Source organism: Uloborus diversus, chromosome 2 (genome assembly GCF_026930045.1).
Source record: "Uloborus diversus isolate 005 chromosome 2, Udiv.v.3.1, whole genome shotgun sequence".
Classification (NCBI taxonomy): domain Eukaryota; kingdom Metazoa; phylum Arthropoda; class Arachnida; order Araneae; family Uloboridae; genus Uloborus; species Uloborus diversus.
In genome coordinates, this window is record NC_072732.1 from 89067238 (window position 1) to 89091252 (window position 24015).

Genomic DNA, 24015 nt, shown 5'->3' on the forward strand with positions numbered 1-24015 from the left:
GTTTTGTCAAGAATACTTTAAGGATTATCAAACTAATCAGTACATTATTAAAGGAGAAGATGATGGAAATACAAAGACGAAACAAATTTTATTTTCGTCCAGATAAATTACAACAGGGTAGTTCTGTACACAAAAGATCAGTGCAGTGGAAGATCTTTATCTTTGGTGAAAAGAACAAACTAGGCAATATATGAAGCTTAAAAAGTTTTGGTTCAAAAGATCGGACCACTAATCGGTCGGAGTTGGCATCTCTCACTGATCGGCTGAATTACAGTAACGAGGTGGCTTGGCGATTTTTCTATAAACAATAGAGTTGCGCAATCATTTGTTTACATTTTAAAGATAGTGTTAATGTAATTTATTGTTTTTTTTTTTTGTTTATTTGGCGAAATATTTCAAATTGCAAAGAATTCTTTTTCGTTTTTAAAGAGTGTTTAGTCATTTTAGTTGAATAATGTGTTTATTTTACATCGGGAGGGGGGAGGGATGAGTGATTTTCGCTAATTCGGAGAACTGTTTTTACCTTTATCATTTTTCTAAACGATATCCTTTCGACTGTTTTATTCTTTTTCATATGGGGGATGCTGCAGTGGAATTTCCCGTTTGTCCTATATGGGTAGTTAGATTTTTACACTTATTATCTGAGGATACTTTTTATATTTTGAGTATGGCTGAAAGAACAAACCATCAAGTACGAGAGAAAAAATAGTTAATAAAACAACTGCTCAGTGGGCATTAGATAAATCAAGTTGTAATAAATATACGAATTCTGACTCCATTGCAGCATAAAACATTTTTTTACTTCTTTTTTTCAACAGAACGGTTCAAACACTTGATAGTTTGTTGAAATTTTTTAACTTTTCGATTAATAAAGTTTGAACAGAACAACGTCTGTCGGGTCCTCTAGTGTATATATATATATATATATATATATATATATATATCTTGTAAATATTATTCCATATTATTCTTTTTACTTTCTTCTATATCTAATATATAGAAGAAAGTACTGGATTCGTGCAAATTTTCGAATTTTGACGGATTGGAACGTTTTGACGTGTACTGAGTCCATTTCGACTATTTTTGGAAAATGTCTGTCCGTCTGTGTGTATGTGTGTGTGTGTATGTGTCACGTCTGTGTGTGACCAGTTTTTTGTGGCCGCTCTACAGCAAAAACTACCGCATGAAATCGAACGAAATGTGGTACACATATGTGCCGCTATGTGAACTTGTGCCCATTGGTTTTTGGTGCGAATTCCTCCAAGGGGGGTGGAGCAATGGGACGGTTTTTGAGTTGCGTGTGCTTGCTATTCCTCAAGAAGTAACTGGCGGAATCAAACAAAATTTGGTCCATATGTTGCCATTAACAGGAACAGGTGCTGATTCAATTTTGGTGTCAATAACTCAAACGGGGGTTGAGCTATAGAACGTTTTTTGTCGTCAATTGTGGCTGCTGTATCTCAAGAAATAATGAACGGAATGAAAGAAAAATTTATCGGCAAGTAGCCCTTAGTGGGTATAAGAGGGGATTTTATTTTGGTGTCAACAGCTAAAAAGGGGGTAGCGCAATCACCCGTTCTTTTTTTCCTTTGTGAGTGCCCTATCTCAAGAAGTAATGCTACGTTCTGGTTGAAATTTGGAATATATGTGAATCCATATGTAAACAGGCTTCGGTTCAATTTTGACGCCAATCGCTCCAAGAGGTGTTGATTTTTTTTTTTTTTTGCGAATAAAAATAGCTTTATTAATGTAACAATTAGAAAGATAAATCGTAATAGATTGTCGTCTGCGTATTTCTCGTGATTTTAATTGTATGGAAATGATCGGAAATATTATCTCAATGATTTAAAATTTTTAACTGTTGCCATCTTATGTTTATTAACAAATAACATATTTGTAATTAATTCAAGCAAGGCTTTTAAAATAACTTTCAATTTTCGCTCTTTGCTTTGCTTTTGTAATAATTCAGACATTGGGATGGTCGTCAAGTTTTTGCATGTGTAATTTTGTTTTTGTTGGGAATATTGCTTCCTCATCATGCATGGGGAGGGATCAGAAATATATATATATATATATATATATATATATATATATATATATATATATATATATATATATATATATATATATATATATATATATATATATATATATATATATATATATATATATATATATATATATATATATATATATATATATATATATATAGAAGAAAGTTTCGTGATGGCTACAACATACTAGTTTTTTAATTAGAATAAACTGCAGAAAATCAGAATAAAACAATATTAAAAACAAAATAACGGTAAACAGTTTTCCACCAAATTCATCAAACTTAACTGCTCATAGCAAACGTTCTTATCACCTCTGAACAGATAAATCCTTTCCAAGAAGTGAAGTTTCAAAGATCAGCTGTCATCCAAAGGTTCTAAATCTGCTGCGGTAAATAGGGAAATAATTAAGTATTTGTCAAAATTTCAAATCGAAATTATATATATATATATATACATATATATACATATATATATATATATATATATATATATATATATATATATATATATATATATATATATATATATATATATATATATATATATATATATATATATATATATATATATATATATATATATATATATATATATATATATATATATATATATATATATATATATATATATATATATATATATATTGCAAATATTATTCCATATTATTCTTTTTTTAAAATTAGAATAAACTGCAGAAAATCAGAACAAATTAATAATCAAAACAAAATAACGGTAAACAGCTTTCCACCAAATTCATCAAACTTAACTGCTCATAGCAAACTTTCTTATCACCTCTGAATAGCTGAATCGTTTCCAAGAAGTGAAGCTTCAAAGAGCAATTTGTAATTGTGTAAAGCATAAGATAAAAATTCAGTCAACAATTAAATTATTTTGTTATTAAACTAACTGATATTTTTCTCCTAAACCAGACTTAATCCAAAAGAAATTATTGCTCAGTTCTAAAAGATACAAAGGGTCTCACAAAGGCTTAAACTTCTGCTGAAGTGTAACATTAACTTAATGTGACAGAACTTTAAGCTTCCATAGAGAAAAATCCAAAGTTACATTAAGAAAAGCATTTTATAGTGTTTGTAAGAAATACTTTTTTGAACATGATATGAATGACGTTGTATTTTTAGGGAACAACTGAAATTCATCAGTGAATTGCCCTTTTGTATATTGATAATTAAATTTCATGTTTAAAAGAAAAACACAAAGTTCAAACTACAGAAATACATGCTTGCTTAAGTTAAACCTTGAAATTAGTTTCTTAAGTTTATTAATAATAACTTTATAATTACAATGATTTATAATTGATTTACTTTGATTGATTATAACTAATTTTTGTGTTGTTTTTGGATACTATCAAAAAACGGAAGTATTTTAACTTTACAATTGCTATTCTTTTTCATCGTTTTTGGCAACAATTAAAAAACAACTACTCCACTTCCATCACACAAAAAGTTTGCGGACCAGAATTTCAAAGCATAGAAAGTTTCACTTCAAAAACTTTCGAACTTACATCTCTTGACATTGAAACGCATAGGTCATTCCGGCCAAATCTCGGTAAGCTATAATTATAGACATAGTCAATTAGACAAGGGCATCACGAATCAACTTATGAATATTCGACAGCTCGTGATCTTAGCTTTGAAGCACGAGCTGTAAAGCTGCTAACGAGTGAGGAGTAGTTGGTGATGAAATAGAGGCTACTTCTTCTCAAGATGTTGATGCGGTAAAGGACCAGCTAGGAATATTAATGCTAAGTAATTATACCAAATCCTTGAACGCTTGATAACTGATATTTTGCCATATCTATAGTCTTTTTTATTGTTATTTTAAACTTCTTTCTTATCCTCTGTGCTTGTTGCTTTTGTTTTCCTTTCTATAGTGCGTCGATTGTGTACTATACATCAATTAATGTAATTAGGACAAAAAATATTCTTCATGTTCTTCTTATTTCTGTTCTTAATGATGCAAGAAGTAATTTTTTTTATTTAGAGGAGTAATCATACTCAAACAAAGTATCTACTTCGTTTTCTCTTTCACTCTATAATATCAGGAAAAGCTACTTTGTATGTGACAATCCATTATTTTTATTTAATCACGGATAGGCAAAAATAAAATTGGGACTTTTGATATTAAAATTCTTTTTTTCCTGTTATTTCGTTATAGATTGAACGTTTTTTGCAAACACTTTTTTTTTTTTTTTTCAAGATCTGCTTAAAGGGAAAAAAAAACTGTTGAACTTCAAAAGGTTCATTCAAAAAAAAAAAAAAATCTTTAATCGTTAAATGTATACCCTCATTTTTACTTACACTATGACAGAAATTGCGAGGACGAAACTGCAATCTCTGAAAGGCATAAACACGTTGTTGGGTTATAAGGTAAGTGTATTTACTCATTTCAAAAGTAGTTAGATAACATGATGCGTTTTCTTATGGTATGAGCTTAATCCTCTATTGTGCTGTAGATACTGAGATCAAAAATTTGACTGGTTTTCTTTTTCATTGTAGCGAACAATTTGAAAGCAAATTATTACACACTTGGTTTAAAAAGTGAGGTATTAATAAATATTTCTCACCAGTATGTTATGGCAATTTGCTCGTCCATGTTATTGTAATTTGTTTGGTATTGCTGCAGAGGAAGTAAATGCACCAATGGTGGCAAAAATAAAATCAAAGGACGGACGGACATCAAACGGTCAAGCGAGAACAATAATCAAATTGTGATTGCTTAGTTATGTATTTATTTTCAAAAAAAAAAAAAATGTTGCAATAGGTTTCTTTTGTGAAACGTAATTCATAGTATTTGCAGCCTAATTTGTTATTTAGTAACTACAATGGAAGCGATTAGGATGTGAAAAGATTTTAAATCAGAAATAGCCCATTATTTAAGGCCTACATAATCGTGATTTGTATCTCATCTATGCAAATGGTGACAAAAGAAGCAGAAGTAAATTGAATTATTATTCCTCTAACATTTCAATTCCGGACATTATATTAATTAAAATGTGAGAGGGCACGGGAAACACAAATGGCAGTTACTTGCGCAAAAACCTTTTCCGTGACTGTACTTGCTGATGAAACCAATCTGGAAAATGGACATTCTTCTTCGCAGTCTGGTATGAAAAGTGAAAACAAAACTTTCCGCGCCGGATTCTGCATTTGCATACGAGAAAACAATAAAGAGAGAATGGCATCTTGCGCCATCTGGAAAACAACATTGAAACAAAATTACCGTGTAAGATGATACTGACTATTGTTGTTCATGAAAAAGGGTCAAGAGATCATCTCGAAATAAAAATGAAGCCAGCGAAAAACGAAAACGTGAGGAAAAGTGGTAGTTCATGTACATAATAAGTAATATCCGTCTGAAAAATATCATACAATGGACGGGCTTGCCAGTTAAAAGTTTTATTTGGAATAGTTGATATTCGGCTAGAGATTCGAGGTTTTAAGAAAAGGGAAGAAAATCAAGTAGCAGCTAAAATCCACTTTTCTATAACTTGCTTTTTTTAGATCTATGAAACAGAAATTTATATATTTCTTTTTATTGTAGTGAGTTGCGTATGATAATGTAATTTGATAGACGGTTCCGATAGGAGCACTTATGTCTAGGAAAATAATTGAGATATTTAAAGAAATAGAAATAATCATTGCGTGGCAGAACAAAACCCCTTCAAAATGTTTCTGAAATCATTCTTGCTAATTTATATCTAAAATAACCTTAATGACCTCAAATACGACCACCATTTTCTCCCATTAGCCTCCATTTTTTTTTAGGAATAGCGTTCTCCATTTTATTTATTTATTGAATTTTTCATAGCCATTATTTGTATTTGGAGAAGAAATGAGCATTATATCAACCATTAGCATTTCTCAGATGGAATAGAAATATGAAAGGTTCAAAAGCATAAACATTTGAAGCTAGTTGGGAGACTCATTGGGGCATTCTCCGGAAATATTTAAAAATTCATCAAAAATCAAACTTTTTTTCTACTTATTTGTTTTACAATCTTTTCACTTATTTTTCTGAGTAAAACCAGAGTATCGGATTTATTTCAATGAGTCCCATGTCAGAAAAATTTTCCAAAAGTTTTTTTTTTTTTTTTTTGTAATTCTTTATATTTTAACTTAGGAAATTTTAGACATCGTGGCTCTATGAAGCAGTTAATGGAGTCAAAATTGTATATTCAGTTGTTGTTCAGTTTTTGTTTTTAACTTTTAAGAAAAATATTTTTGAGTCCTAGTCGGTTGCGTAAACTTGCCCCGGACACGGGGCACGTTTAGTTTTTGAACAGACAGTTTTTGAACATTAAAGTATAGCTTCTTTCTCAACTACAAGATGCAACTTCTTTCAGACACTGCAATTAAAAGTATGCAACCGGGGCGCAGTTAGTGATTAACCTCCTGTTCCCTTGTTTTTTAAACACAATGTCTATTCGGGCCATTCCTCGAAAAAGTCAATTATTTGTCCCGCACGTGACTGTTCATGTGTTACATTAAAAAGTAATAATTTTAAAGGATAATGAAAAAATTTTTTGCTTAAGATATCACACATAAGTTTGCAATTTGTTACGCAGAAAAAGATTGGTCATTAATATTTTAAAGAATTATTTTTAATGAAACATATGAGGCGTCATGTGCGGGACAAAATGACCATTTTCCGTGGAATGACTTATTCGAGTCTGTCAATATGACTTTGGTAAAGACTCTTCCAACGGCCTTTGAACTTTATTAAATTTCTCAAATAACAAGCTTTTCAAGTTGAAAGCCATATTTAAAGTTATTACATTAAATATTTTCATCAACAGTTTAATCTTTCCATCTCATTTTGAAACTTGATATATTGCCTCCTTAGTTTAAATAACTAAAAGTTCCTCAGAGAATAAATAAAAAAATAACGCAAAAAATGAAATAAGTTACGAAACGGGGAAAGAAGATTTACTCATATCTTTTGATAAGATGCTAGATATGAATCATTTTTAATTTCCAATACTGCTTCGTTCAAAAAGTGATTAACTATTCCTCGAGCATTATTTCCCTTGTCTAAACCCATCAAAAACTCATTGCTACTTGTCAAATGAAATCGAGATTAGAAATCCACAAGAAATGAGATGGAAAATAGGGACCCCGTGCCCCCGCGGAACAGCCCCGGGCGACGTTCACGCTGGTCTTGACTCATCAGCTCACGCTGTGTTTGTTCACCGTGCAGCAAGTTGAGCAAAAACTGAGGCAATTATGACGCTTAAATAGGTGTGGCTGGGCGCTCAATTACTGAGACTTTTTTTTTAGATATTCTTTTCGAAAAATATAGGGTTTATTTATCGAGCGTGTATTTGCGGTGCGCCACATTAGTAACGTATCTGACTGTGATTGACAGCACAAAAATAAAATGTTGGTATGAATAATAAGGATGGTACATGATTTTTATAGAGCAAAAACTGTTTTAACATTTCTAAGTTGTTGCATTTATTGCTGTGATCCGCTCATTAAAAAAAAAAATCATACTTTTCTGCACTTTTTTTTTTTTTGCAAAATTTTGTTCATTTTTTTTCAACACCTAGAATTTAGTGAATGTTTGCACAGTTCAACCCAATCAGTGTAACAGACAATTCGCCACGAAAAATGATTTTAGAAAGAGGGTTCATAGTCCGGAATCAAAATGACAAATTACAACGGTTTGGTACATCGAAATTTTTTTTAAAAAAATGGGTTGTTTTCACATTTTCAGCTTGTTTTAAGAAACAAAATTTAAACACCTATTTTTAATTTTAAACACCTAATTTAAACACCTATTTTAACAGACTGCAAATGAAGAAGTAATTTTAAATATTTTAAACAAATTGACGTAAATTTAGTATCAAGGAAGGTATGCAGTACGTTACCCATATAATGTACCTTATAAGGTACCCCCACTTTCGTATGAATGTTACGAAATGTGTTACTACTAATATTTAATTTAGGCTTAAGAAACACAACCACTGTGAATATTAAATTCAAAGAAAGCTGTTCCTGTGTAAAATCTGCAGTTATTTAAATCGGAAAGCAGTGATGTCTTGAAGCACAGTTTCAGAAATGGAAGATTTTACTACTTTCTTAATGGCACTTGGTTTTCTCGCGTTTTATTTACTATAAATTGAAAATAATTCATTTACATATTTTTCCAATTCATCGAGAGAAGAGAAAAACTAATTTCAGCAATGCTACAACTAAGAAATTGCACTTTCACAGATCTGATATTGTCATTAATTTTCAATTATTGTATATACATTTTTTGAAATAAATTGGAATACACTTTTGTGACTAGTTATGGTCCCACTCGTTTAGTAATTGTCAAACTAAAAACTAGTAATGGTTATGCTGGTTGAAATTAATTATTTTTAGAGAATACTCGGAAATAGTGTTCTATTTTTCTTAAAAATATAATCAAATTAAAAGTAGTGTATCTTGACTTGTTAATTCGAGCAATATTAAAATAAAAAATGAATAACTGACAAATCATTTTTAGAAAGTTCATCCGAATTACAGTAACAAATAAATAAATAAATAAATAAATAAAATAAACCTAACTATTCTACTACTGTATTTTTAATAGATTGTTTGCCAAATTTAACTTAGCTTAATCATCAACTAAATAATTTTGAGTAAGGATGGCCAAAAAATTAATGACGGTCACATGTGCCTATAACTAAAATACTTCCTTTTAATTGACTAGTTATGGGCACATTAGCTTGAAAGGATCTTTAATATCTTAATTAATGGCAAAAATACACGTATATGATAGAAAAAAGGCTATGAGTACGCACCAATAAAACAGCGTCTGGTTTTTAAAAAATAAGAGGAAAACAGCAATGTCAGGTCCATAAGAAAGTAACCCTTCAAAAACTATAATGCAAAGAAAATTCATTATTAATGACTGAAAAACTAACATAATAAATCACATTGTAGATAGAACTTATATTTGGACGTAAATGAGATGAGTATGTTCTTGAAAGATGCTATTTTAAGAATCCACTGACGGTGCTCCTAGAATATCGTTGAATTTTTTGAAAATCCCAAAAATCTACAACTGTATACTTGCTTAAGTTCAGCCTTGAAATTAATTTAGTAAATTTGTTAACAAAGCTAGCTTTGTAATTAATTTTTTTCTGACAACAGATAAACGGAAGTGTTTCAACTTTAATATTACTATTATTTTTCATCGTTTTTGGTAACAATTAAAAAACAACTACTTCTATTCCGTCGACTCCAAAAAAAGGTAACGGAACAGAATTTCAAAGCCCTCGCAAAAAAAGTTTCACGTCAAAACTTACCTCAAATAATAATTTAATATGAAGAGCGCAGTAGACTCACGAGGGTCAACTGTGATATATGTCAAAAATTTATACGTATACAATTATTAAACTAAGAAGCCCTTTCATATGGGTATATAAACCGCGCCTGCTGGAAAGCATTCAGTCAGATTTCGGATAAAAATCATTCAAATGAAAGCTGGTATATGAAGGCATTACATTCGGTTTTAAATGGAAAGTTGTAAATTTTGAATGAAATGTAATACTAGCACATTCCAATGGGGTTGTTTTCTTCAGTCAAAAATACTAATTTTAGTCACTGAAATTGATATAATAAGCAAAAAAGAAAAATAATAACAATAAAAACATGGCGCGAAAAAAAAACTGTCATTTTCCCAACGTTTAATTTTTAATTATTTTTTTTTTTTAATGTCCGATTTTGAGAATAATGCGTGGTCTTTATGACGTCACAAGTGATGTACTTTGACGCACCATTCCACTAACGCACTGAATGCTTACGCTTGCTGTCAACCGCGTTTCTACGACATGATAATTAAGAAGCGAATTAAATATTTCGCTCTGCGCAGTGGATGGCATTTCGTCACTTGTGATGTCATGTGCAGAAGCGCAAAAAATGAAATTGAATCTGTGCACTGATTAAAATAATTGTTAGTCAAACTATTTAAAAAAAATGGTTAAATCCTACGCTTTTAAACAGGCTCTTTCAGAAGAAAATACTTTTAAATTTTCAGAAACGACCCAATTACAAGTCAAAGCGGAATTCTGAAAAAAAAAAAAAAACCGAACCAATCCCTAAATATTTTTTTTTTCTTTTTTTTAAACAAAAATCAAAATTGATTGCACTTACTTTTATTAGCAATCTAACTTATTAATAAAACCAAAAGGCAAATACTCTCACATAAACTTCGTGTTCGCCCCATTATCATCAGCTTTCACACTAAATTGAAAAAGACACCGCTTTCTTACCTAAAACTGGTAATAACCTTATCTGCTACAAAAACATGATGTATGTAGCGAAGCGTTAAAAATGCCATTTCAGATTCCTTCATAACTAACACCAGGGGCAAACGTCTTGAAAAACGGCCTGTAGGTTACTTACCTTCGGCTGCAGAGAGGAAAATTGCGCAAAAGGGGGCCTGCGAGGGGTAGGAGACCCCTGTTCTGGCTCATGCCTGACTGGCTTCAGGGTCTTTAAATTATGGTTGCTTAGGAATTCCAAGTTAGAATGTTGGGGAAGATTTACATCCTAGAGGTACCACGGATGAAATAATTGTTAATCATTTCGGTTGGATCTTAAGACAGGTGAAGAATTTTTCTCTTTGCAGAAAATAGAGCCAATTAAGTTCAAAAATGGAGCGAATCTTACTGTAAAATGACACAATTTTTTAAGCATATTTTTACTTCCTTTTACAAGACTAGGGGGCTCCGCCCCCTGCTCGTTGACTCTCACCAAACGCCGAAGATTGCGTCGCATTCTTATTTAATTCGCAAAGATTTAAATCGTCAACGAGAAAGATAGAGATTAAAAACGAATTAAGAGTTCCCTTTGGAACAAAAAGCACCCCTTTCCCGGGTTTGTATGTTTGAAAAGTCGCTTTCATACTCGTGGTCTCTAGTAATATATTTTGCTTTTTAGCTCGGGGCTTGAACTGAAGATTGAAGATTTTCGATGATTGAAGATTTTTGAAGATGAAGAGAACTTGACGATTTTCCGTTAAAATCGAAACCCTTAAAATTTGCGAATAAGAAAGAAGAAACAAACGAATCTATGACAACGCGTAACTATAACAACGCCAAATAAAATATCAATAATTTGAATGGAGATGAAATTTTTTGAACTTGATTAAAACGGCTTGTAACTTTTTTTTCCTTTGGAGATAGAAGCTTAGTTTTTGACCATAGGTCTATTTAGATTTGGAGTAAAAAAGGGGGTTCTTTCCAGTGCTGTCAAAATAAAACTGGGGGACCATTCCTCCATGTCTTACTGATAGATTTAATGAAGAAAGTAGTGCCTAAATTTCAGCAAAGCATTAAAAAAATCGAGCTAAAAACGCAAATAACTCCCGCCGTAATTAAGTTAGAGCATCGAAATAAATTGTGTAGAACGCAGAAAATTCCACTCTTTCCAACGATATATAATAATAACATGTACAAGTAATTTTCACCCCTTTAATAGGCAATTTTAACGAAATTTGAGCTTAAAAACTTAATTACAAAAGAACAAATTCGAAGTTTGAAAAACAAAAATCCAGGTGCACACCACAGGGGCTCGAAGTAATTTTGCACAAAATTTCAAGGCTGTATGCGCTATGGTGTCTCCTGGACGGAGGCCCACCACAGACTTCCTTTCAGAATTTCTTCAACCTTCCTTTTTTTTTTTTAAATATAAAGCGATAAAAGAAGTAGAACGTAAGAACGGCAGAAATATTCACTCTGACAAGTTTTCTCGTAACATCTGTACGTGCTACGTACTCACGCGCGTGTGTACGTAAGTGCGTATGTATCTAGCATAACTCAATAACGGTACCCCGTAGTAAGTTGAAATTTAGTATGCAGACTCTGGGTGGGATCTAGTTGTGCACCTCTCCTTTTGGTTATATTCGGATTTCCCAAAGGGTTTTTTCCCACCTTTTTGGAGAAAATCAGTGTTAATTGCAATCGAGACTGATATTATAATTTCGCGACAACTTGGCAAAACATAGTCAAGCTTTAGGTCGCCAATTTTTGCCGCCAAGGTGACAGGTTTATCGAAAAAATTCAATTTCTTTGAATCTGGTTTCAATCGGTACTGTTGGTGATATTTAGCAAATAATCCATTGAAACAAGGGAAAATTGAAGGAATTTAGGAAATGAAACTGAAATTTTTAGCATTGGTTCGCGACAAACTAGGGATGTAGTTATTTAAAACATTTTCTTGCTCTCTCTCTCTCCCAGGCACTATTATATTGTATTTTTATTCTTTATTCTCGTTTCATACAGTTTTATGAATTTCAGATCACAGACGTTAAGAAAAACATCCCCTTTCTTTACATTTGAAAGTAAAATTCTCTAATTCAACATATTTTTACGTGTGAAGGAAAATGTCTGGAAAACTAAGTGTTCCTTTATCGCTCGTACATGAGTATGAGCACCCAATCTTTGAAATTATTAAAAACCCGATTGTTTAATTAACATAAAACGGAAAGTGTGGAGTCCACACCAGATTATTTTCTTTTAGTGGAAAGAGAAACGGACTGACTATAGTTGAATATTACACTAATGACTCACAGCAGAACTGGAAGCTGTATCCACTCTCTCTCTCTCTCTCTCTCTCTCTCTCTCTATATATATATATATATATATATATATATATATATATATATATATATATATATATATATATATATAAAGAAACACTATCATATACTGTATTTATAATCTCTAGACAAGTCAACTAAAATGAACTTCACTACTCAGTTCAGTAGGCGCCATAGGCTGCTCTATGATACTGGTAGACAACACATTTGATAGCAATATAAGGATTGAACAAGAAAGAAAAAAATCTTTTAAAAGGACGAAAAAATGGACATTTTCATTTTAGAACTTGCAAAGATAAGAGATGCAAGACATGCATCCAAGCAAATGGACTTCAGATTAATGACGGAGCTGAAGTTAGCTTTTGTAAAAGTTACAACATTATTTATGCAATCGAATGCTTCGCTTGTAACTTACATTATGTTGGACAGACGGGAAATAAATTAAACATGAGGATCAATGGACATAGATCGGATATTATGAACTATAGAAGACAAAATAAAAAAGATGTTGAATTAGAGCATTTCCAGGATCACAACTTTAATAATATCAAAATAACAGTGCTTGAAGTGAAGAGTGACTTAAAAAAAAAGACTAAACTCTTGGAAAGTTTGCACATAGGCAGATTTAATAGTGTTTACCCATACGGGCTTAACAGTTCCTTTTACAGTAACAACACTTCCAGTTCACAATGCTTGTACAAGAAATTCATTTTCAACAGAACAAAAAGAAGGGGCTGTAGGGGGAGAGGTAAAAATAAGCAGAATATGCAAATACTTGATGCCATTAAAGCTGTTAACTACGAAGAATTTAATCTAACAAATCTAAAACTAATTAAAACTGCGATACTGTCCTCAAAAAACAGAGCACTGAAATACTTCATTAAACATCATTTGGATGAGTTTAAATTTGATAACAAGGCTGTAAATGATACCATAATAGACCTTATAAAGTATAAATTAAATGCCGATTAACTTTGTCAATTTAAAAAACCGACTAATTTGTAAGTGGAAAATTTTGTAATGTTTTTTAAAAACAGAAGATTTGACTTTATTAATTTCTCTAAGATCTTTGAAAAATGTAAAGGAAGTTTCCCACTTAAGTAGAAATGTAATATACGTAAGGTCCTCAGGTATGAAAAGAATTTAAAAAAGCTTATTTGCAATTATAGTTTTTACAGTAAGAATATTGATCAAATAAAGGAAACCAACTGTATCTGCAATGAAAACATCTTTGAAAACTATATTGATAACGATAATGGGCATATTATTACAGGAGATTTGAGAATAATTCAAGATTAATCATTAAAAAACTTGATGGAAAAGGGTTCGAAATATCGACCGCAGAGTCACATAAGTAAAGGAATGATCAAAAAAGTATTTTGCAAAGAATTGGATATTTTCATATTAAAACTTGCTTATAAATGCAATTGGCCAACTGAAGGCTTATAGAATGGAAGAAAAATATTTTGAATGAATTCAGTTTTTGTTATAATCTTCAGGAGATTCAGAACAACAACATAATTGATAAAAAACTTTAAAAAAGTATAGAGAACCTAAAAAATAGTTTTATTATAACTACAGTTGATAAAGCGGCAAATAATTTTGCCATCACGAGCAAATTTTTTTATAAACTTATGCCTCAGAAGGAATATACAAATATTAATACATACAAAAAAGTCACAGAAGTTGAGTCCAGTTTAAAGAAAAGAATCCTAGCCTTCGACAAAATTCTAAACACACGGCATCTCAATTTCAATTTTTCTTTCCTTTTTATAACGGTTAAGTTTCACAATAATCCAATTAAGTTCAGATTCTTTACTACTGGAACATACTCCTACAATAATCAAGCAGGTTATTTTTTTTTCGAAAAATTTAAAAATATCTTGGCCAAAATTGCAGAAGAAAAAAGTGTTATAATTCTGAATAACCAGAAAGTTCTGGATTTCATAAACAGTGGTAAATACCATACTCATAGTATTAATACTTTTGACTTTGAAAATCTTTTCACTAACATTCCCCACAAACTCATAATCGATGTTTCAAATAGAATTTTCGACAGATATGAAAAACACATCAATTTAGAACTAGTATGTTGTGGCCATTACGAAACTTTCTTCTATATTTTTCTTTTTTTTTTCTGATCCCTCCCCATGCTTGACGAGGAAGCAATATTCCCAACAAAAGCAAAATTACACATGCAAAAACTTGACGACCATCCCAATGTCTGAATTATTGCAAAAGCAAAGCAAAGAGCGAAAATTGAAAGTTATTTTAAAAGCCTTGCTTGAATTAATTACAAATATTTTATTTGTTAACAAACATAAGATGGCAACAGTTAAAAATTTTAAATCATTGAGATAATATTTCCGATCATTTCCATACAATTAAAGTCACGAGAAATACGCAGACGACAATCTATTACGATTTATCTTTCTTATTGTTGCATTAATAAAGCTATTTTTATTCGCTAAAAAAATAATGATAATAAAAATAAATCAGCACCTCTTGGTGCGATTGGCGCCAAAATTGAACCAAAGCCTGTTTACATATGGATTCACATATATTCCAAATTTCAACCAGAACGTAGCATTACTTCTTGAGATAGGGCACTCACAATGGAAAAAAAGAACGGGCGATTGCGCTACCCCCTTTTTAGCTGTTGACACCAAAATAAAATCAGCTTTTATACCCACTAAGGGCTACTTGCCGATAAATTTTTCTTTCATTCCGTTCATTATTTCTTGAGATACAGCAGTCACAATTGACGACAAAAAACGTTCTATAGCTCAACCCCCGTTTGAGTTATTGACACCAAAATTGAATCAGCACCTGTTCCTGTTACTGGCAATATATGGACCAAATTTTGTTTGATTCCGCCAGTTACTTCCTGAGGAATAGCAATCACGCGTAACTCAAAAAACGTCCCATTGCTCCACCCCCCTTGGATGAATTCGCGCCAAAAACCAATGGACACAAGCAGGCTTGGAGTTGATTACGAGAAAATGTAATCGATTACGATTATGATTACCAGCTTGAAAAATAGGAGATTACAATTATGATTACGATTATAATGCTCTGCCAAAACGTAATTACGATTACAGCAACGATTAGATTATGTCAAAAATGTAATCGATTACAATTACGATGTGCCGATTACGATTTTGATTACAATTACAGACTCGTGAGAGGAAATGACATGCACACATATACTATATTATTCTCATTATTATTTTGCGGCAACAATGTCATAGTTAAAAAATTATGATTTTTGATTGTGCTTTTAAATGCTACATAACTATTTTGACCATATATCCTGCACAGGTAATTACACTGTAAAAAAAATCCGGAAACGTTTCTGAGTATATCGTGCAGCTGTGGTTCATGAAAGTTTCAAAAACGTTTCTGAGTATTTCGGAATCCTCTTTCTGTAATGTCCAGAAACGTGTCTGAGTATTTCGGAATCCTCTTTCTGTAATGTCCAGAAACGTGTCTGAGTATTTCGGAATCCTCTTTCTGTAATTTTCAGAAACGTTTCTGAGTATTTCGGAATCCTCTTTCCGTAATTTCCAGAAATGTTTCTGAGTATTCTGTGCAGCTGTGGTTCATGAAAGTTTCGAAAACGTTTCCGAGTATTTCGGAATTCTCCAAACAATTTTCAAAAACGTTTCCGAGAATTTCGGAATCCTTTTTCCGTGATTTTTTCTAAAACATAATTCTTTATTATAGTATTGCATACCATATCAGTTTCAATTCTTTCATATCTAAGAGCAATAATACAAGCAATTTTAGAATTATTCGTGGATTTTTTTTTTTTTGGAATTTCTAATGACAAATAGCATGGTTAACAGCATAACATATGCACAGTTATAAATTTTCGAAAAATTATGAAATAATCTAGTAGTTTCATTCCTAATCACAAAATCGTCGGGGAATTGGAGTGGGGGTACCTTCTGAAAAGTGGGGATTGTTTGTTAAACAATCTTAAACTTCAGTTTTTCTCTCAATATTTTCAAGACAAAACTATCAACATATTTTATTTTTAATGCAGAACTTAAAAACATATCTTGTATCAAACTTGATAGCTTTTATCTACGGATAAAATTTGACAGGACTTACATACCCTTCGCGTTCCGGAATTCGTTCACCTCAAGTCAATTTCTCTGACGAACAAAGTGTACCGAAAAGTACCAACAGAGAAATTGATGAATTTAAATATGACACCAAGTCCCCCTGCTGGAACCATTCGGGTTGATTCTTCTGTTCTTGCCCTTTTCCAGCTCATCACAAATATAAATACTTATTCAAAATAGGTTACTGATTTTATTTTATTGTGTGCGCAAAATGCATTATATATTTTATTTATTAAAACATTGAACTCTATTACATGATTATTCCATTTCATATATACGAGAATAACCCCTCCCCCACCATAAAAGTGATGGTGCACCCATAAAATGCTATGAAGCGCCCCCCCCCTTGAAAACGCAACATCATATACATTATAAATCAAAGTATCACATACATTATAAATCAAAGTATCATATAAATTATAAGTCAAATACTTTAATATGGTGTAAAAATACAAAATTATTTTATTAAGTCTTTTTTTTCTTTTTTTTTTTGCTTTTGGTAAAATTGAGGCTCGTAAAACGAAAAAAATGAAGACACTTTTAAATACATATATGTATCTATTTGTTAAATAAATTAATACACATTTAACTAATTTAAAGCGTTTCGCTAATGCAAATATTTAAAGAGATATCGTCATTTAGATAATACTGAAGCACTATGTTCCTAATTACAAGAGATAGTTTTTTTTTTTACTTCATACAATCTAGCTACACTGTTTACAAGAGAATGAAAACATGCAACCTTAAAGACGAACTATCAAACCTGACAATCTGCATATTATAACATTTAATTCATAATGCTTGATACATAGCCAAATATTAACTGAGATTGACACATAAAAACAAAGTACACAATAACACATATTTAAATTTTTTTATAATCTTCAATTCATAAATTTTACAGAATAAAACTAGACACACTTGCACTTTAAATATGTGTTCTATGTAATGTAAAATATTTTCAAATTGCAATAGTTCACAACGAAAAAATAATACTGAAGAAAATAGTTTTTTTTTAACGAGATTTATATGAACTAAATCTCTTTAAAGTAATAGAGTTGCAAAGCGACTTACCTATTCGTCGGTGGTGGTCTTTTGCAGGCTTTGGTCACCAAAAAGGTGATTTTTATGACAGAATAAAATTCTGCCAACAAAAATTACCCATTTGGTAGAAAGAAGAAAAGTATCCAAGAAAAAAGTAAATTACCTACACAAGTTATGCGACGCAATGAATTTACATGGCGTCCTCTCGGTAGTTATTTGGTTTTCAATTTCAGTTTGTATTCCTTCCGCGAGCATGCGTCGAGAATTTGCACTTCGTACTTAAAAATAAGTGACATAGCTTCAAATTCAATCTTATGACGATACATATGCAAGAAAATATAAGACTTTAGAATTATCTTCAGTGAATTCATGCGAGGAACAAAACTTCTACTAATCCCCTTGATGAGTGTTACTTCGCATACATGAGTCAGCACTTGTTTTCATTGCGTGCTTTCGAAAGTTTCAGTTTAGATTTTCTGCTGGACTATAAAATTGTGAGCTGCGCATGCGTCGACTCTTACTTTCTTGCTATACGGGAAACGTTTTTGATTATTTCAGAAAACTGCGGAGGGCGTACGAATCTGTGTATTACGGAAAACTTTTTTATATATTCAGAGAGTTTTCCGAGATTTTTTACAGTGTAGGTGTCCTATATCCAAATGACTTGCCACATTATAATGCATTTTGTACATGATTTAAATTTTCATTATTATTTTTCATGCAACAAATACAGTTTCTAAAATTTATGTACTATATTTCTACATTCTATTCTCTACAATTTGCTATAATATTATTTAATTCAACCTATTTTTTGAAAAAAAAAACATGCAAAACATGCATAGTATTAAAATATATTCAAATAGTATAAATAAATGATAGGAAAATAAATGTTCAAAATAAATACTGCAATCAAGACAATTTTTTATTGCATTTTAATAATACCAATGCTTTAAATGTATCATGTTTCATCCTCATTCTCTGTGAGGTATAAAACTTTCAGGCAATACTGAATAACAGCTCAACAGGTGCAGATGATGCTCAAATTGACAAGTACTTGGGAGCAATTTTGCTCAGTAATGGATATACATGAATATTAGGGTGGTCCAAAATTTCGAAGGTGAAAATTTTTTGAGTCCTACCCTCCCATTTTGTTCCAATGTATTAAAAAATAAATCAGACAAAATTTGAAAATATTTCGATAATATTTAGAGGTAGCTCAACGCAGATAAAGTTTTCATCATTGCTGAATAGAACGCGTACGACACACAATCATTGACCTGACTAAGGTAAAATACAATTGCTATTTTTATTAACAAGAAAACAATTGCTTTATAAAATTGCTATTTTATATAGAGGCTTAACAATAGCCATTATGAATATACTTTTATAAATATAAGTAAATACATAAAATCTATTCCTTTAACAGTCGTGATCGAATAAATTTTCAACTTATTGTTGCTTATGTATGAATTTTTAATTGTTTTGGTTTTGATTTCACCACTGTTGGAATGGCAGTTTGCACTTATTTTTGAAATGCATATGTCTCTTTACTTTAAAATAACTGAGCATGGCAAATATATCAATTAGATCAAAATCAGAGGTTTATCTTCTTTATTCAACCATAAGTGAGCTGACAGGTAGTAAACTACCTTCAATTTGTATAGCATTGGGTATGTTTCTTTATAACCATATTGAATTAAAGAAAACTGTAAGAGAATCTTCAAGAAATACAACAGAAGAAATAAAATTTTGGCAGAAAGCCAGAATACCTGTACAAAGACCACAAAACTGTAAGCCCAAGTTGGAAAAACTTTATTAACAATGGAAGTTATTGAAAAAAACAAAACAAAAACAGAAGTACAATGACACAAAAAAAGGTGAGCTTTGCAGGACTGGTGCCTAACTGACAAAGTTTCTGCAATGTGCTTTGACACAACGAGTGTTAATACCTGGGAAAGCAAGGGTACCCGTGTTTTACTAAAGCAAAAACTAAAGAAAGGGTTACTATATTTTCCATGTCGACATCACATTATGGAATTAATTATTGGTGCAGTGTTTAATAAATGTTTGGGTTTTTCTTCCGCACCAGACGATTCCAGGCCTACTGGAAATTCATAGACAAAGACTAATACATCATAGGCATCAACAACAAGGACATTTTAGCACAAGTGACAGATGTAAAGGATGATACAATAGTATTTGCTGAAAGATTACTGCATGACATGCAAGCGAGAGGTGACTATCGAGTGATGACTGTCTTGAACTATGCTTAATATTTCTCTGTAAAGCTCCATCACATGGTATCTAATTTGTAGCACCTGGGTCTATGAGTCATGCTAGATAGATGTCCAAAATTTTGTATTGTTTCAAAACATGGATGTTTTGAAACAATACAATTTACCATCACGACAATAGAAGAAAAGGTATTGCATAAAATATGCATATTTGTTGTACGTGTGTATTTAAAGGCTTGTATGACTGCTTCTATGCCTCAAAATGCACCGTATAACGATTTTAATGAAATTGTTATTGAAGTATAAAAATATTGATGAAGACATAAGCACAACTGCAACGCAGAAATTTGCCAATCACCTGTGATATTTGTCAGAAGAGCTCGTGACATTAGCCCTTTTTGCCAATAAAGTGTCATACTGCATTAAAAGACAATGTGAAGTCGATGAATGAAGTAAACAGGAAAAATAATGTGGTGAAGCGCCCTAAGATTTTCTAAAACATTTTATGAATATGAAATTTGAAGAACTTGTGACAAAGGGGTCAATTTCATTTTTTCAAAGCATGGGTTTATTGATACCTTCATTCACGTAGATCCAGAAATCTGGGAGCTTCAGGAGGATTTTAAGAAAGCAAAAAGGATTATTCAAGGAATTTCAGTTGTTAATGATAATGTTGAAAGGGGCATTATAGCCCTTATAAAAGAGTTTAATGGAAAAATGACACACAATGAAGAACAATTCCAATTCTTGTTGCAAGTTGTCGCAGAACATTGACGAGCTTATCCCGGATGTAAAAAGCAGAGTTTGTAATGGGCACTAAGGAAAGTCATATACATAACTGTTGAAATATTATTATTGTGTAACTATTTTTAACTTACAAAATGCTGGCAATTTTAATTAAATAAATTATATGCTTTTCCTAGCGTCAATTTTATTTCTATCTGCATTTATGGCATAAAATGGTAAAACGCGGAACTTTGAGGCTGTTGAGCTACCTCTAAATGTTAAAATTATGAGCTCAAACTTCACAATAATTATTTTTTACTCAGATGGAACCAAATGAGGGGGTAGGACCAATAAAAATCAGGAATTTTTTAAAAAAGGCCTTTTTTAGACCACCCTAATGAATATTGGATCCCCAGTATTCTAGGGGATCAATATTATGCTCATTTGGTGCGCTAGTTTCATACGCATTTATTTCGCTTTCGATTTTCTCCTGTATTAAGGAATTATTATTTTTGTAAGTGCTGGCTGGTTTTTCTAAAAATGCGAACAATTTCCCTTTTTATGCAGGCTGTTTTGGTGACACATCTTTTGTGTCCTTATCTTCTGATTCAGTGCAAATGTTATGAGAGTCTTTGTTAGACATTATTTCTTCCCTGATAATTTCTTTTATTTTATTTTTTGTGCTTGAATCATACCAGTTGCATTTGAGCCTTGGGTCTAAAAATGAAGCCACTTGAAATGCTTCCGATTCTTCATAGTGACTCATTCTAGAAGTTAGTGCTGACAACAGCTTTTTACTGTCGTATTAGAGTATTGCAAATTTTTGGTCAGGAGGTCCTCAAGATGGTGCTTGAACACTCTTAAAGCAATATAATTGGAAAGCACTTTAAAATTAAAAATGAGTATAATAAGTTTTGCTATGATTTCCAGGCATTATTTTTTCCCCAACATGCATAAGCATTTTATAATGATATTTTTATATCTCAGTTTCAAAAACAAGTGTTTTTACAAAGGTTAAAACTAATGTTTTTAAAATTTTTAAATGCAAACTTTTTTCTCTTATATACCTATTAAAAAGTATCAGCATTGAAATATAAAGCATAAATTTAAGATTAAATTAGATGTGAAAATATTTTGAAAAATCACTTATCAGAGTGATGTCATCACAAAAATCAAAGAACCGTTAAGATAGTGCGTGTGAATGAGCACTGAAGTGCAAATCCAAATTCGCTCTTCTTTTGACAAAATTACTCCTCTTCCGCCAATGAAAGTAAAAAAAAAAAAAAAAAACACCAAAGGCATAAAACTGTTTTTTTAGAACTTTGTCGAAACGAAAACATGTGTTCGTACAGCACTGTTGATATTGTTCTCTTTCCGAGGTGGTAGCTCCGCTTGTTTGTCTATCATTCACAGATGAAAAGGAAAATTTATGACCAATCCAACTTGGGGACGCGTTCCTGTCAATGACACCTACAGGGTATGAAACCCACTAAGATGCGGCATGTTTATGACCCTTCGCCAACGAGCCCTTTTAGCAGCAGGGCCTAAAGGCTCTGCTGTCTAGTCCTTTGTATGTTTCTATTGAAGTCTTATCTTTTCCTCAGTCCAGATCCCATCGTCTGCATAGCATTGTAGATACGCAACTTGAAAGTTTTCACTTTCAGCAAGTCGGGATTACACGATTACGGAACAAAATTACGATTATCTAAACTTAGATTACAATTACGATTATGCAAGAAACACTTGATTAAAATTACGATTACAAGATTACGAGTGTCCCATTGACAGATTATGATTATGATTACAATTACACAAAAATGTAATCGATTACGCAGATTACGATTACGTAATCGGCGATTACTCCAAGCCTGGACACAAGTTTACATAGGGGCACATATGTGTACCAAATTTCGTTCGATTTCATGCGGTAGTTTTTGCTGTAGAGCGGCCACAAAAAACTGGTCACACACAGACGTGACACACATACACACACACACACACACACACACATACACACACACACAGACAGACATTTTCCAAAAATAGTCGAAATGGACTCAGCACACCTCAAAACGTTCGAATCCGTCAAAATTCGAAATTCGAAAATTTGCACGAATCCAATACTTTCTTCTATATATTAGATATGGAAGAAAGTAAAAACACTCTTGGATTAACCTTGTTAAATTTTGTATTTTTGAGAATTACTTATACAATGGTTCCAATTTCTACAGACAGATCAATGGAATACCGATGGGCACATCTTTTTCTAGTGCATTTGCAAACATATTTTTGCATTTTTATGAATCTATTTTTTTAATAAACAACAGTATAGAAGCATTTAGACATATTGATGACATTATTATTTTTAATAACAATGATTTTCACAATTTACATAAATAAATTTACAGAAATGATCTACTGCTGAAATAAACAAATGAGGATGAGTCAGTTAATTTCCTTGATCTCAATATTCAACTGAATAATAAAGTTCCCAGTATAGCTTTGTATGATAAACGTCAGGATTTTGATTTTAAAGTGTATTCTTTAATTCATTTTCACAGTTATGTCAGTAGAAAAGTGTTAAAAAATATAATCATTTCACAAATTATTAGATATAAAAAAATATGCAATAATAAAACAAATCTGAAAACAGCGATTCGAATCTTAACTGCAACCCTAACTGAAAACCAATATCCGGAGCATCTTACGAAACATTTTATTTGCAAGCTTGTGGAGGATTAGCGGTAGTCAATTTTCAGTTCCTTGAATTTTCTGTTCCTTGAATTTGATTGTTTTACGTTCTTTCTTTTGATTTTGAGTTCAGGTACGAATTTTGTTTCTCTTGTAGTTTAAATATTGTTCTATTTTCTTTATATAAATCTTGTAGCTTAAATATTGTTCTATTTTCTTTATATAAATATTGTAGCTTAAATATTGTTCTATTTTCTTTATATAAAACTTGTATTTTTCGTTTGTAAAAGGTTCAATGTTCTTATTTCTTGTCATGCTGATATTCTGGACTTTCAGTAACACTATGGCTAGTTTTGTGAGATGTCGGGGACTAGTGCTGCTTTTTTAGGCAATTTCGCCAGCAGCACTCACGGATCATCTCATGGTCTTCCCTACCCTTGGGGAGTACCCTCTGATGAGGCCCCAGGGTATTTTGGGATTTTTTCATTTTTTATTTCTTTTAAAAGATTTTTTTCTTTCTTG